The sequence below is a fragment of the Lytechinus pictus genome, chromosome 1 (genome assembly GCF_037042905.1).
Source record: "Lytechinus pictus isolate F3 Inbred chromosome 1, Lp3.0, whole genome shotgun sequence".
NCBI classification, from domain to species: Eukaryota; Metazoa; Echinodermata; class Echinoidea; order Temnopleuroida; family Toxopneustidae; genus Lytechinus; species Lytechinus pictus.
The window spans coordinates 8,706,352-8,720,717 of record NC_087245.1 but is presented as its reverse complement, the minus strand read 5'-3'; the positions used below and the strand labels follow the sequence as shown (position 1 = coordinate 8,720,717).

General features: G+C 36.7%; 1 protein-coding gene and 1 long non-coding RNA gene across 2 annotated transcripts in view; both read left to right on the top strand.

Annotated features, from left to right (window-relative positions):
- The window catches only part of LOC135153222 (uncharacterized), a 1,173,865-nt gene that overhangs the window by 868,500 nt on the left and 290,999 nt on the right, over window positions 1-14,366 (top strand). The gene's annotated exons all lie outside the window — the stretch shown is intronic.
- Window positions 2,301-13,148, top strand: LOC135153170 (uncharacterized). Its single transcript, XR_010292690.1, has 2 exons — window positions 2,301-2,455; window positions 11,820-13,148. It is a non-coding gene; the product is annotated as an uncharacterized LOC135153170 (long non-coding RNA).

Genomic DNA, 14,366 nt, shown 5'->3' with positions numbered 1-14,366 from the left:
TAGTAAAGACATTGATATAAGATTGTATCGTTACATTTTCAATAGCTTGAAAGCTTACACCATTGTGACGGGTGACATTTTTAAAATGTCCTACATTGTTTAACAAAGGGCCAGCTGCACTTGTGGTACGCTGGCCCTGTACACTACGTTGGTTTGCTTGACTGGCCATGTACGAACCAGTCTAGAAACCTTACAAAAAATAACAGAAAATGTGTTTAAAAAACACTAAAATTGGTAAACCTGACGAAGGAGGATCGAGACTATATCAATCTATAACCCAACACAATTGTAATGGTACAAAAATCAAGGACCAAATGGTCATATAAATCAGTGAAAAACCAGAAAAACCGGAGCTCGAAAAAAACACAACTACCTCACGAAAGAAAGAAAGAAAGAAAGAAAGAAAGAAAGAAAGAAAGAAAGAAAGAAAGAAAGAAAGAAAGAAAGAAAGAAAGAAAGAAAGAAAGAAAGAAAGAAAGAAAGAAAGGAAGGAAGAAAGAAAAAATAAAGAAAGGAAGGAAGGAAGGAAGAAAGAAAGAAAGAAAGAAAAGAAAAGAAAAAAAGAAAATGAGAATAAAAATGGGCCTACAATGGAGATATATAGGAATGAAATTAGCCTACGGTAGTTACGATTTTCCTCGTCAACTGTGAATCTTGGACCGATGGGCACTTGCCCCCACCTTGTTAAATGAAGGGAGCAGGAAATGCAAGAAGGATGCCCGAACAGAGGAACCGAACGAAAAAAGAATAAAGGTTATACGAGAATGTGGCCGCAAACAAGAATATGTTGTGCGTGTGAATGTGTGGAATGGGGGGGGGGTGTCCAAAAAGTTTAGAATCTTTCTTTGGCCCATTATGTAGAACCTTTTGAGGAGCACAAATCTGCTCTAAACATTCCTATTTTTGTTCTATAAGGAACCATTCTTCATGAACTTGAACTTCAGAACTTGTCACCAATTTTGTGTTTTTCATAGTACAACCTTTTGGGTTCTTACCACGACCAATAACCCCTAGGTCGTATTTAAAACCTTAAGGGTTCCTTGTAGAATGATAAAAAAATCTTCTGACGGAATGTTTAGAACCTTTTCCAGTTTTTTGCTATAAAGAACCTTGAAGGGTTCCTTATAGAAACCGAAAACGGTTCTAAAGGGTTGGTTATAACCAGTTTGAATTAGTCAAAATAATCCACTACTGTAATTTGACTATCAATATTGTTATGATTGAATAATAGTGTCTTAATTGGATCTCTTTTACCCATGTTTGTTTGTTTGTTTGTTGGAAGAACCTTATAATGTTCCAAATGGGGCAAAAGAAAGGCTCTAATCGGCGCTCCTTTTTTTCTAAGAGGCTTTGCACGAGGATGTAAAAGTCATTTATTACAGTCTAACATTTTCCTTATTTACATACTGTAATTGGAAATACTTTATCACCTCATTCTTACATGCAGGCCAAGTATATTTACATTAAATGCAACTATTATACTTTGGGAATGCACACATACATGCATTAAAGAATGAATGAAAGAGTTTATTATCACCAAAAAAAACAAGATAAAATACATATAACAGAGATGAGTTGTTTTACATTTGTTTGGTAAAAGGAATCTACGGAAATAGCAAGTTCTGCTAGTAAGATGTAGACCCTTTGTTAGACTATTTACAATATAAACACACTTGAAGTATTTAGCATGATATATCATGAAATAGTACAACTAGAAATATCTTACATAACGTAAATAATTATATCTTACGGTTAGGTGCTTTCGAATAAAACTGAATACATGTAAGTAAATTAAGCGCATTGTATAAGACAATCTTATACGTGGAATACAAATTATAAACAAAGTAAATGAAATATATATATTTTATATCAATATTATTGTATTAAGCTTCTTTTTTTAATGGCTAAGAGAAATTAAAAGATGTGGAGAGTGAAGGGAGAAGAAGTAGCGAAAGAAAATAAGAACATGGGTAAAAGAGATCCAATTAAGACACTATTCAATCATATTCATAACAATATTGATAGTCAAATGACAATAGTGGATTATTTTGACTAATTCAAACTAACTAGATTTTCTAGTGATAGGCCTATAAAGCCCTATATATTCACTAGCTTTCCTAGTAAAAAACAGTGACTAGATTTTTCGCTTAAGAGTTACTTAGTTAGAAACTATATAGTAAGTGTACCTGGGATCTTATTTTCTAGTTAGATTTGTTGTTTGTTTGTTAACTAAATTATTATTGATATCTGCGACTTGCGATAGCCACTATAATTCCTTTATCTCAAGCTGGCGCTATACCACTAAATTTTGGGGTTTGGAAACCATCGATATGCGATGAACGTAAACATGGAATTTTTAGGAATTTTACAGAGCCAAATGTAGCTCAGTTCTGGAATATTCCGGTAAAGCTCAACCGCATCTTAATCTTTATGCAGACAGCAAGTGAGGACTCATGTAAGTAGATCTAACTTTTATACAAAAAATGTACAGTAGACTCTACAAGAGATCAGAATACGAAATCGTGAAAATCATCCAGGTCAGTGTCTGATTCATTCATTGTCTCAGGAGGCCACTACGATTATCCGCTCATGCAATTTTTATCCACACATGTTCAATGGGGATATCAAAGTTCTTTGATACAGAAGTTCAAATTGCACAGGGACTAAATCCCCTTGTATAGCATATTAATGGGGAGGCAGCATAGCTCAGTCGGTTATAGACATGAATAACCGGCGTCATTTCTTGGGATTTGTTTAACAATTTCTGACATTTTACTAGTATCATCCCCATTATTTTACTATCATCCCCAAAGCCAAAGGCCCAATCACCGACTGTACTCTAAGTCTAACTAAGTATTACTAAGTAGTTTAAAGGAGACATCCAAAGAATCAAAAGTATTTTATAATGACTTTATGTGGTCATCATTGTAAAGGGGAAGTATTACTAATCAGATATATAACTTCACTTTTCAAAATAGTGATCAGAGATTGCAGAAATCAGCTCTCAAAAATGATTTATTTTCATGCCATATTTCTGCCTTCCACCGGTCCTCTTGCGAGCTCCAGCTGAGTGACGTCACACAATGAGCAGTGAGCAGCTGAGTTGACAGCAGCCCATTAGAGACGATCTTTCCAATCAGCGTTTTTTGCTCTTAGAATTGTTTATTCCTCTTAAGATTGGTCTTGTTATATAGATAAAAGTTTGAATTTACTGAACAGTGAAAAAAAGTGCACATTTAACGTATTTTGGTAACCGATATTTAGCTTAAAATTTTTATTTTTTTTCAAGAAATATATGTGAATAAACAAAGCATATTTTCACGTAGAAATCACACTTGCGTCACATTAATGTTATAGTCAATATAAAGCATAGACATTCTTCTTTATGACTGAACAAAAATTATGAAATTTCATTAAGTAGCAAAGTCAGGAAGCACAAAAAAAACACGGCAATATCCATCGCGAAATTACTGAAATTGCAGTTGAATTGCCGAAGCATTATTAGGAAACAGCGGCGAGCGGACTTTCTTTCATATATCTTAAAAATGCCTTCCTGTTAGGGCGATGGTCTGTGGCCAAATGCGTTGGCCATTGTTTTGTCATGTGCGAGGACCCTGGTTCGAAACTCGAATTTTTTTTTTCTGGGTATTTTTTTTTTATTCCTTCCCCGTCCCTACCCATCTTTTTTTTCTCTTTTTATTTTCTTGTGAAATTCTATTCAGACCTGTATTTATCAAATCTTGCTTCTTAATTGCTGCTTTTGATTTTCAAGTTCTTGATTAGATTATTTCTACTCTTATTTGGGATGGGAGGGGTAGAGTTAAAAGTCAAGTCCACATCAACTAAAAATTATTTGAATAGAGTGATTTCCCTTGTTGTTTTTACTCAAAACAGTCATATACACAAAACAATGATATGCAAATTAGAGTTGTCACTCACATCACATTCGTTTCTATTTTTTGTGGCATTTTGTTTTTTATTCTTTGCAGATTTGACGATAGGAAACTCTTCATCTGATCACAATAGGTTATATTTACGGAACTGTTAAAATAGTAATTATATAAATTTGAATCAAATTTTTAATGAAATTTCCTGCAATATCTTGTTATTTTTCTTTAAATTCAAATGAATTTTTGATTGCGTGGACTTCTCCTTTACTCTTAATGTAGGGAATGCATAGCAAAATTTATCCAGAAACAAAATTGTCTTAGAATATGCAAATCAGTAATTGGACACATATGTTCACTTTTTTTTCATCCAGGCCACTTCCTCACATCCACCAGGCTTTCAGTCTTATAACAAAAATGATAAACCATCACACAACATTCACAGTGCTTCACAATAAATATTTCACTTCTGTTCATACATGCAATAAATATTGTGGAAAACAAATAAAAGGCGTACCCATATTCAAATACCGTTTAAAAGGACAAATATATTATACCTTTCGAGAAAAATCAGCACGTTAAATATCTGATAACAAAACATAATTATGGGGCACTGCAAGAAACTTATGTTCAATTGCAAATCAAGCGTAAGTTTTAAATTCAAATTCAAGCGTAATAAGGTCGAGTTGCAATCGCAATTCAACTACATGTTTAATCAAAGGACTTACCCTTGATTTGGGACGTGTGATTGAGTATAACATTTCTCGCAAAATGCCCTAGTAACATTAAAATTGTTCTTTCGTTTTAAATTGTGTGTTATTATTTTTGACAAGCTGTATTCCTGTCCAAGTCAAATTTCTTAGTTCTCTCCAAAACTGTGCTCAAAATTGTTTCCAAGATTGATAAAGAATTTTTTTCTTTTGTATCATTATCAGTCTACAACTTGCAAACCGTAGGTCCTGGAAAGAGTGAAGAAAAAAATGGCTATATCCAAATCATAGTAAAAGGACATGATGGAATCTCCCAGATTGAGGTAGCAAGCCGAGACCAGAAGTCACCAGAGTCAGCAATTGTGCAGATCTGTGTGTAGAAGAGAGAAAAAAAGAAATAGTTTAAATAATCAAATCAAAGTATGAATTTAATTATCGTGATGATTGATGACGTGCGGTGGCATGTAATTCCCGGTCAACAACAAATGATAGTAGGTTTTAATAGACACCTGAAAAGTTCCACTCAGAACACTGGTGCTCTACCTCAAGTGATGTTTGTGTAGGCCCCACTCCACTTCACTACCGCTACACTACCGCACATGTACGCCACACCTACCCGGGTAGGTGTGTAGCGTAGTGTAGGCTGTAGCAGTACTCCAGTAGTGAAGTGGAGACTACACGAACATCACTTGAGGTACGGTGCTCTCTGAGTCTCTGTGTCATTACAAAGATTGCATTTATCTTCATTGTTGAAGGCATTACGCATACATATATGCAGCAACACTCTAATCAGAAAGAAACACCAGACTCTAATTTTGGCCCACCCAAGGGTTCATTACATGCCGCCGCGCACAGAAAATTCAAGCCATAGAAGTCGTGGACCCAAGAAGTGAGATCCCAGCACGCGCGACCCACTAGTTAGAAATCCACTGCCAAACGCGGTTCGTGGTTAGTATACTAATACTAACCTCGCAATACGTACTAGTAGTATACTAATACTAACCTCGCAATACATGTGAGTGATTTTGGCCAGGAATCAGGGTAATCACTGCTGAAAATTTGTCTGGCTTCATGACATCGGCATCATGGTGTGTAATTCTGTGTATAATAAAAACTTAAACATTCCTCTGAAACAGCAGATTTTCAGCCATGGTCCATACCACTCAGTGCTCCTAAATAATTTAATCGCCTGCCTGAGTCCTGACCAGTTTTAGAAATCTGAAGAAAAAATCTGCTGGAATTGTGCCACTCACACGTATTAAGTATACTAACCTCGCACCACGAACCGCGTTTGGCAGTGGATTTCTAACTAGTGGGTTGCGCGTGCTTAGCCTGGAGGCGTCTGGGATCTCACTTCTTGGGTCCACAACACACGACTTCTATGGCTTGATTTTTCTGTGCGTGGCGGCATGTAATGAACTCTTGGGTGGAATTGTGCAAAAACATTATTTCTAAAATAAAAACTTTTTAATTTTAATAGTAGTTATGCCAAAATGCATGATTCTAAACTTATATCAGATCTGTATCTGTCATCTGACCTGAATGCATCGTCAGAACAAGTACAGTTTCCAAACATGCTTACCTTGACTTTTGACTGGATCAAACAGCGTAGCCTGCAACATGCATCGGGAGCAAGTGAATGGGACCGTGCAGCTTGGAGTTTTTCAATAGTTAGTAGAGCAACACAACGAAGACTGTCGAGTGGACAAAATCGATCTTTCCAGTTCACAATTCAATAAAAAACGGGCAAAATAACACAGTTCTGGTTCCCTTATAGTCTGAAGTTGTCGAAAACAGAATTCGGATGTCACATTACATGAAGAAAACGGTAAATTCGGAAGATATTGAAGAGGTCAGTAAGGTGATTCAGTGTATTATGCACAGAGGGATGATGAGCTCGATTATTGTGTGACGTCATTATTCTCGACTGTTTTCACTGCGTGAACTCATCGGTCTGGGGGCGGCTGGGGGGCTTAAATGGTCTCTAATAATTTCATTTCTTGCATTTCCACGACATCAATAAGACTTTTTAGTGACATATTTGTGTATAAAAAGACAAGACCTTTCCATTCATATATAATTTGTCTATAATCATCACAAATCGTGAATTTTCTTTGGATGTATACTTTAAGTAATGTTGTTACTGATACTTGTTAGACCAAAACTAAAAGCTTCGCCTTGGCTTCGGTCTCTGTACTAGTGTTATGTTGGTTGTTCCCTACCTCGAGCAAAGTTTGTGCAGGCTCCACTCCACTACCGCTACACTACACTCCACCTACCCGAAATTCGAGACAGTGAACTCGATCGGACATTCCGAGTCACAAAGGTGGGTCCATGGAAATCATGTTTAATGTAAAAATTAAAGAAAAATAATATAACGAGAAAGATAAACAACTTAATATCTTACTCTTCATCCTTATATCACTCTGTGTACATCCTCCGGTTATCCTCAAAATTGCACTTGTTCACTGCAACCACCCTGCATGTGGGGAATCTACAGGGTGGACTATGGCATGCCAATGCTGTACAGAGCACACACTTTAAAAAATGATTGAAATATCACTTTAGTCTCCAAAATTACTAATTTCCATACAGTTGCAATCAGCGGCGTAACAGGGGTCGGTGGCCAGGGGGGGCAAGAGCCAAAAATATCCCGGTTATATCATATCATGGTATGAACAGGCGTAATGGTGTAATGAGGCGACTATCTTGAGAAGGACAGATATTGCGTATCGGGCAGAATTAACTTTTTAAAAAAAGTTGCGAGCGAACGAAGCGAGTGAGCAAAAATTTTGACCTTTTTGATACAAAAATCCATTTTTGTGATAGATTTTGACATATCCAGATAATAATATATTTCACTCTTCTCTCTTTAGATTCCCTTTTTTGTGGTCTGTATGCCACTGTGAACAGGATTTTTTGCGGCAGTAGCGTGAAGAGTTCCAAAAAAAAACGAGGGGCACTGTATAGCACATGTGCTAAAAAGATGCTTTATATAAGTCCCGAGCGAGCGAAGCGAGCGAGAAAAAATTCACCTTTTCATGAGAATCTAACTTTGAGCCATTTTTTTTACATTATATTCAGTAAATAAAATCATATTCTACACTTTTGCTTTGCTTATCTTTCCTCCTTTTTTATTTTTGTTCTTGTTTGTAGAACTTTTTGGGGCCATGACTCAACCCTTCCATACGCAGTGCTGTGCGGTTGGGGTCTGGGGCGGAGCCCCCGGAACTTCTTGATATCAAAGCCATTTAAACCTCGCAGATTGCCGCTATTTTAATCAAATCGCGGGCATATATAGAATATAGCTTTTACACAACACATTTATTCAACCCAATTACGTAATGAACCAAATATTTTGAGGGGGCAGTACATAGCAATGTGGGAAAAATTAGTAAAAAGTTGCCAGCGTGCAAAGCGAGCTGGAAAAAAAATGCCTATTGAAATTAAATTCTAATTATGTAATAGATTTTTCCATTATATTCAGCAAATAACACATTTCATTGTTTCCATTAATTTGATTATACGTTGTCTCCTATTATTTCTTTTATTTCCTCTTGGGTGTGGAACCAAGACCCCCCCCCCTCCCCAGCGCCTGTATGTCAGTGATTGAACGGGGGCGTTATAGAGCCATTTAAAGGTTATACATGAAGAACCCCTACTGCGTGGGGTCTTGGGCAAAGCCCCGGTAGCTTATTTGCATAAACTTTAGCAAGCTTATAGCACAATGTTTTTTGCAGTCCATCTTTCTTTCCGCTCTTTAATTTCAATCATCGGCAGCCCGGTCGTGTTATTATTTTGTTTTTCTTGTCCCTTATCTTTGTTTTCCAATTAAGCTTTTGACTAATTACATTCTACTTTCGTTTCCCGCTATTATTTGCCATTTTGTCATCTGTCAATTTATTTCCCCCCGTGCTAATAGGCCTATTTCGGAATGATTTGTTCTTTCTCAAATGTTCTTCTTTCGTACATTTTCCGCTTTCCTTCCTTTTCCATTAAAAAAAAAGTTTTTTCTTCGTTTTCTTTTCACTTTTCCCTTTCCCTTTCCTTTTCCTCCTTTTCTTTCCCCTTTCCTTCCCCTTTCCCTTTCTTTTTCCCTCCTTTTTTTCTTTTTCCCGTTTTTCTTTTATTTTCCCGGTGAAATCCGCCAGGGGGGGCAACTTGCCCCCCCTGCCCCCCGGCCTGTTACGCCACTGGTTGCAATTTATTTTTCATTAGTAACTTGGGAATAATTTTTGTATTCACTAGAGCGCTCAAAAACTTGAATTTTGGGCATATTTTTGTGTACGCCCTCTATTGGTGGAAAATAATATGGCAAGAAAATTTTCATTTTTCATCTCTATTTTTAATTAAGAAAAAAATAATTTAAAGAATCAAATTTACTTAAGGGCCAAGTTGTATGACAAATAGGTGTAATGGAAACTGTCAGTGTAAAAAAATCAAGCATTTGTCCAAAAGAAAAAGAGAAAATAAGCCAAACATTGCCATCCTTATTTTGCCACACATGGAGATATAACTGAGAACAAGGTTATATCATAACCTTGTTCATTGAATGAGTGCAAAATTGGTGATTTTGGGCCAGTATCTTTTTCCTCACACGTATTATTCACGGCTGATTTCAAAACATCGCATGCGATCGCGATCGGTTTGACCTGCGAGCGATGTTTTGGAATCAGCCGTGAATAATACGTGTGAGGAATAAGATACTGGCCCAAAATCACAAATTTTGAGGATAATTGGAGGGATGGACACGGAGTGAAATACGGGTGAAGAGTAAGAACTAAGATATTAAGTTGTTTATCTTTCTCGTTGTATTATTTTTCTTTAATTTTTACATTAAACCACCTAGTACGGGTACATTACCGCCGCCGTGCACAGGATAACCACTGGCACGGCACTTGCAATACGTTTATTCGTCTATTTCAAAAATTAGAAATAGATACCTATTTAATGTGAGATAAGCTTTGGATATGAAACTTACCAAACGATATGAAGCCAATTTCAATTCCTCTCTGTCTTTCTGGTACTTTATATCAATGATTTTTCTTGATGTCGAAGCAGGCATGGGGCCGATTCGCTGGTTCTCTCTATACGCACAGAGAGGGCGCGCGATATTATTTAATAAACTTGCTTGTTTGCGTCGTTGACGTCAGATCAGCTGTACTGCTGGTTGCGTTCTAGGCGCTCCGCATTTTTTTCGCTGTTCACCGTTATTTTATGATGTAGCGCCATCAGCGATTATACACGTGACATGCTACCTGTTTTTGGTACGATTTCCTATTATGCGCCGGCGACTTGAATCTAGACTGTTCGATAGGAAAAATTCGCATTTCGATTGTTGTTTGCGTAATTTCCACCGCAGTATTAAGGATCGGATGGAGTTACTGGCTGAGATTTGGAGGTAAGCGTTTAAAATCCATTTTTATAGATATGTTCGTACTGATTTTTAAATTAGATTACATTAGAAGATTAAGATAACTAAATTTAGTGTATTGTGAAGATTTAGGCGTATTTCATATTCTCACATTCGTGTGATGAATGAAAACGTCAAAATTCATTATGAAATGACATGCGTTGCGCGAGGTTAGTATACTAACCTCGCATGTTGTGTGAGTGCATTAAACACGATTTCCATGGACCCACCTTTGTGGAGCGCGATATTTTGTCAACGTACTATTGACCCAGGCTTGGTTTCACCACAGATTAATTAATAGCTACACAGCTATTGCATATATACATGTACGATGTTAAGAAAAATCTACAATTTATCATACATGTATTGTATTGAATTTATTTGAGCTCCTCAAGGAGAGCGATTCTGAGGATTCTGAGGAGCTTCTGAGGAGCTCAATTGAGCTCCTCAAAAAAATAAGGAGAGCGATTTATTGAGCTCCACGAAATTATAAACGTGAAGGACTGCTATAGATGTAATATAACAATCTGTTGGCCTCTTGCTTTTTCATGTAAAACTGGGGCCGTATTCTGAAAATTGTCTTAAGAGAAATATTCTTGTATCTTTGGAGTTACAATAAAATCATGTATTCTGAAAATTCTTGTATCTTTTTTTGTAAATTTTCTTGTAACTTTCACTGAGCGCGTATGCTGTCAGAGCTATAATGATGCGTAAGTTAAAAACGACGCCTAAATATCTATGTGCGCAAGATAACATATCGAGATAAAAGGTATTCTGAAAATTCTCTTATCTTTGCGTTCTGTTAACTTCCTTACAAAAATACAAGAAAATTTACAAGAGGTAGGGGGCTATTGTAACTTAATGTTGCATGCGATATTTCTCGATCAAAAATAATAATTTTGCGTCCCCCAGCAGGGGCCGCGGAACGGTTTTCAAAGTGGGGGGGGGGGGGGCTGAGCCAAAAGTGGGGGGGCTAACCATGCTAAAAATCACAATCATATGGTCATTTTTGTACACGGTTTTAGCCCCCCCCCCCCCCCCCCGGTTCCGCGGCCCCTGCCCAGGTATGTGGTTCCGAAATTACGCAACATTATGTAAGTGCATGTCAGACCAAAAATTGCTCAAAAACGTGATTTTGTGTACAAAGTAAATGCAAATTGTGTTTTCAACCAAAAATCATAAATTTATGATTATTTTTAGTTTTGCTGGTCTAAATGTATTTATTTTATGCTTTTTATGATCTCAGAAGAGTCCTCAACAATTTTCATTGAAAAAACAATGAAAAACATAAGGTAAAAAAAACAGAGAAATACATAAGAAATTGCAAAAAACAATATAATACATTAGAAAAAGATTTGATATCACAATTTTGTTCATGTACTCTTGCTAATAACACCACAAAGAGCTTTATTTAGGGAGTTAGAGGAAAAAGTATGATTTCGCATACTAATTACGCATAAATTACATGTAGTATAATCACTTAAAATCAATTCGTATGAAATAAATTACTATGCAATTTTGTAGATTTTGTCCCAGACAACCCGTGTGCCAATTTTAGGCGCGATCGCGCAGTCGACGGCTGAGATCTCAAGGGGGGGGGGCCTGGGAGGCCCCCCCCCCCCCGGCCATATGAACTCCAAAAATACCCGCCTAGATAGGGTTAAAGCCAAAAAGTGGGAAAAATACAAGATGATCAGAATAATGTGTACCTGTAAATGATTACCATGTTTTTTGTACATTCATACATGTATTATTCATATTTAAAATCATTGTAACGAAAAAGCAATATTTAACTTTCTTTATTAAAAGGAATGAAACGGATTTAGAGGGAGAGGAAGCCCTCTCCAGTCGACTGAAGGACAGTTATCCGTACAGAGGAGATGGAACAGGGAGATCAGAGCCAGTTACTATCCGAGGCATCAAGATACGCTCGGACAGTGATGTATCAGGTTTGTTTTCTGTTTTACAGTTTGAAAATCCAAACATGTAGTGTATACCTGTAACAAAACCCTTTTAAGGCTAATATTTTTTTTTGAAATGTCACTGAACATCTTTCTTGCGTTTCCTTTTATGCGTTTCAGGTCACATGACCAAGGTCAAAGGCCAAAAATAGGGTCAATGAACCTAAATTATGCTCGGGGAATAAAAAAATAAAACCAAGGTTAAGTTTTTTAAATGTCAACTCTGAACGTATATGGATCTAGTTTATGAAACTTAGACATTTAGTAATCAAGCAGTGAACATCCTGCATGAGTTTCAGGTCACACAGTGGCATAACAGGCGGGGGGGGGGGGGGGGGGCAGGGAGGGGTAAGCTGCCCCTCTGGTGGAGTTCACTGGGAAAATTAAAAAAAAACGGGAAAAAAGAAAAAAAAAGGGGGATAAAGAATTAAAGAAATGGAAAGGGAAAGGATAGGAAAAAAAGAGGAAAGGGGGAAAGGAAAGGGAAAAGAAAACTAAGAAAAAACATAAAAAGGGAAAACGGAAAGAAAACAGGAAAAGGAAGGAAAGAGGAACATGTGAAAAAAAAACAATTTTCCCCGATATGCAAATACATTAGCATGATTAGTAAGACGGAAATAAATTAAAGATGACAAAAAGGCAAACAAAAGCGGAAAATGAAGGAAGAATGGAATGAGCCAAAATATAAATTTTATTTATAATGTTTATGATATTTTGCTTATAAGTTATATATACTCTGTTTTGTTTTACTTTTACTTATAGATAAATATCATTGTTCATGCCTCAATTTATTTTGTCTGTATAAGTTCATTGTAATTATTTCAACCACATTACTTTGTTCTGTTGAAAATGAAATAAATTGAAAAATTGAATTGAATTGAATAAATTGGAAAATAAAGAAAAGGGACAAGATAACACTACCGGGCTGCCGAGGATTGAAGATAACAAGCGGGAAGAAAGATGATGGTATATACATGTAGCATAATGTCGTATAAACTTAATGCGAAATCTCCAAAGCTACCGGGGGCTCAGTCCAAGACCCCGTGCAGTGGGGGCTCTTCATAAAAGAAAATGAAGGAGGCAGCGAAATGAGATGAATGAAAAAATACATAATTATAATTTCATTTCAAAAGACCCTTTTTCTTTCAGGCTCGCTTCGCTCGGTGGCGACTTAAAACAAATTTTTTTTAAACAAATTTTTCCACATTTGCTAATGTGTGCCCCCTCAAAATGTTTGGATGATTAATTACCGTACGGTACACAACTATATTGAATTTATGTGTTGTGTGAAATGCTGAAAGCTTTATAAATATACACGCAATTTGATTAAAATTGGTGGCCATCTGTAAGGTTTAAAATGGCTTTAATATCAAGAGGTTCCGGGGCTCCGCCCTGGACCCCACCCACATAGCACTGTTGTATGGATAAGTTTGGACTATGGCCCCCATAATTTCTACAACCAAACACACAAAAAAAGAAGTAAAGAAAGAAAAGCAAAGGAAAAGTGTATTATTTTTTTCTGAATATCATGTCAAAATCTATCTTCATGTTAGATTCTCATGAAAAGGTGATTTTTTTTATCTCGCTCGCTTCGCTCGCTCGGGATTTATATTAAGTTACTTCTTGCCACACGCGCCATGGGCCCCCTCGAGCATATAGAGCTTTGCCCTGATGCGCACAATCATATCAAAAATCCTGTTCACCGTAGCGTACAAAAAAAAGAAGAGAGAAGGGTGAAATATGATATTATCTTTTTAACATTATGTTAAAATCTATCACAAAATTGGATTTTAAAAAAAAAAATGTCAAAAATTTTTCTCGCTCGCTCGCATTTTTATTTTTGCCCGATACACCATATTGCCCCCTCAAAATGTTTGCCTCATGACGCTATTGCCCAGGGCGCGACAAACCCGCTTGCCCGGGGCAAGTGAAAATGACGTGCAGGCAAGCATTTCTTAAAGTCAATTGCCCGATCGGGCAAGTGGTTGTTTTGGAATTAAATAATAAACATATCAGTAGACCCTCTAAATTTCAATATCTTTTGGATAATCACAACTACAGTGTATCTCTAATATTATGTCAAACAACAGTGGAAACTGATGTAAAATCAGCGCCAATTACCAATAATTTATCGCCAGGTACCTCGTTCGAAAAACCGTGCCATCGCATCTTAGGTTCTATGTGTGCAATGACTGCGCATGCGCTGCTAACAGTATCTTGCGCAATTTGCCGATGCAAGCCCCCCAAAAAACACCAAAAGTGGCTAAAATTTCACATTTTGCAAAAATCCATGAAATGGCCATCTATTTTCCATATTACCTTGAAATTGTTTTGATTTAGTTGGAAACTACCAAAAAATGAAGAATATTCAGCTCTTTCTTGACTCTGATTTATG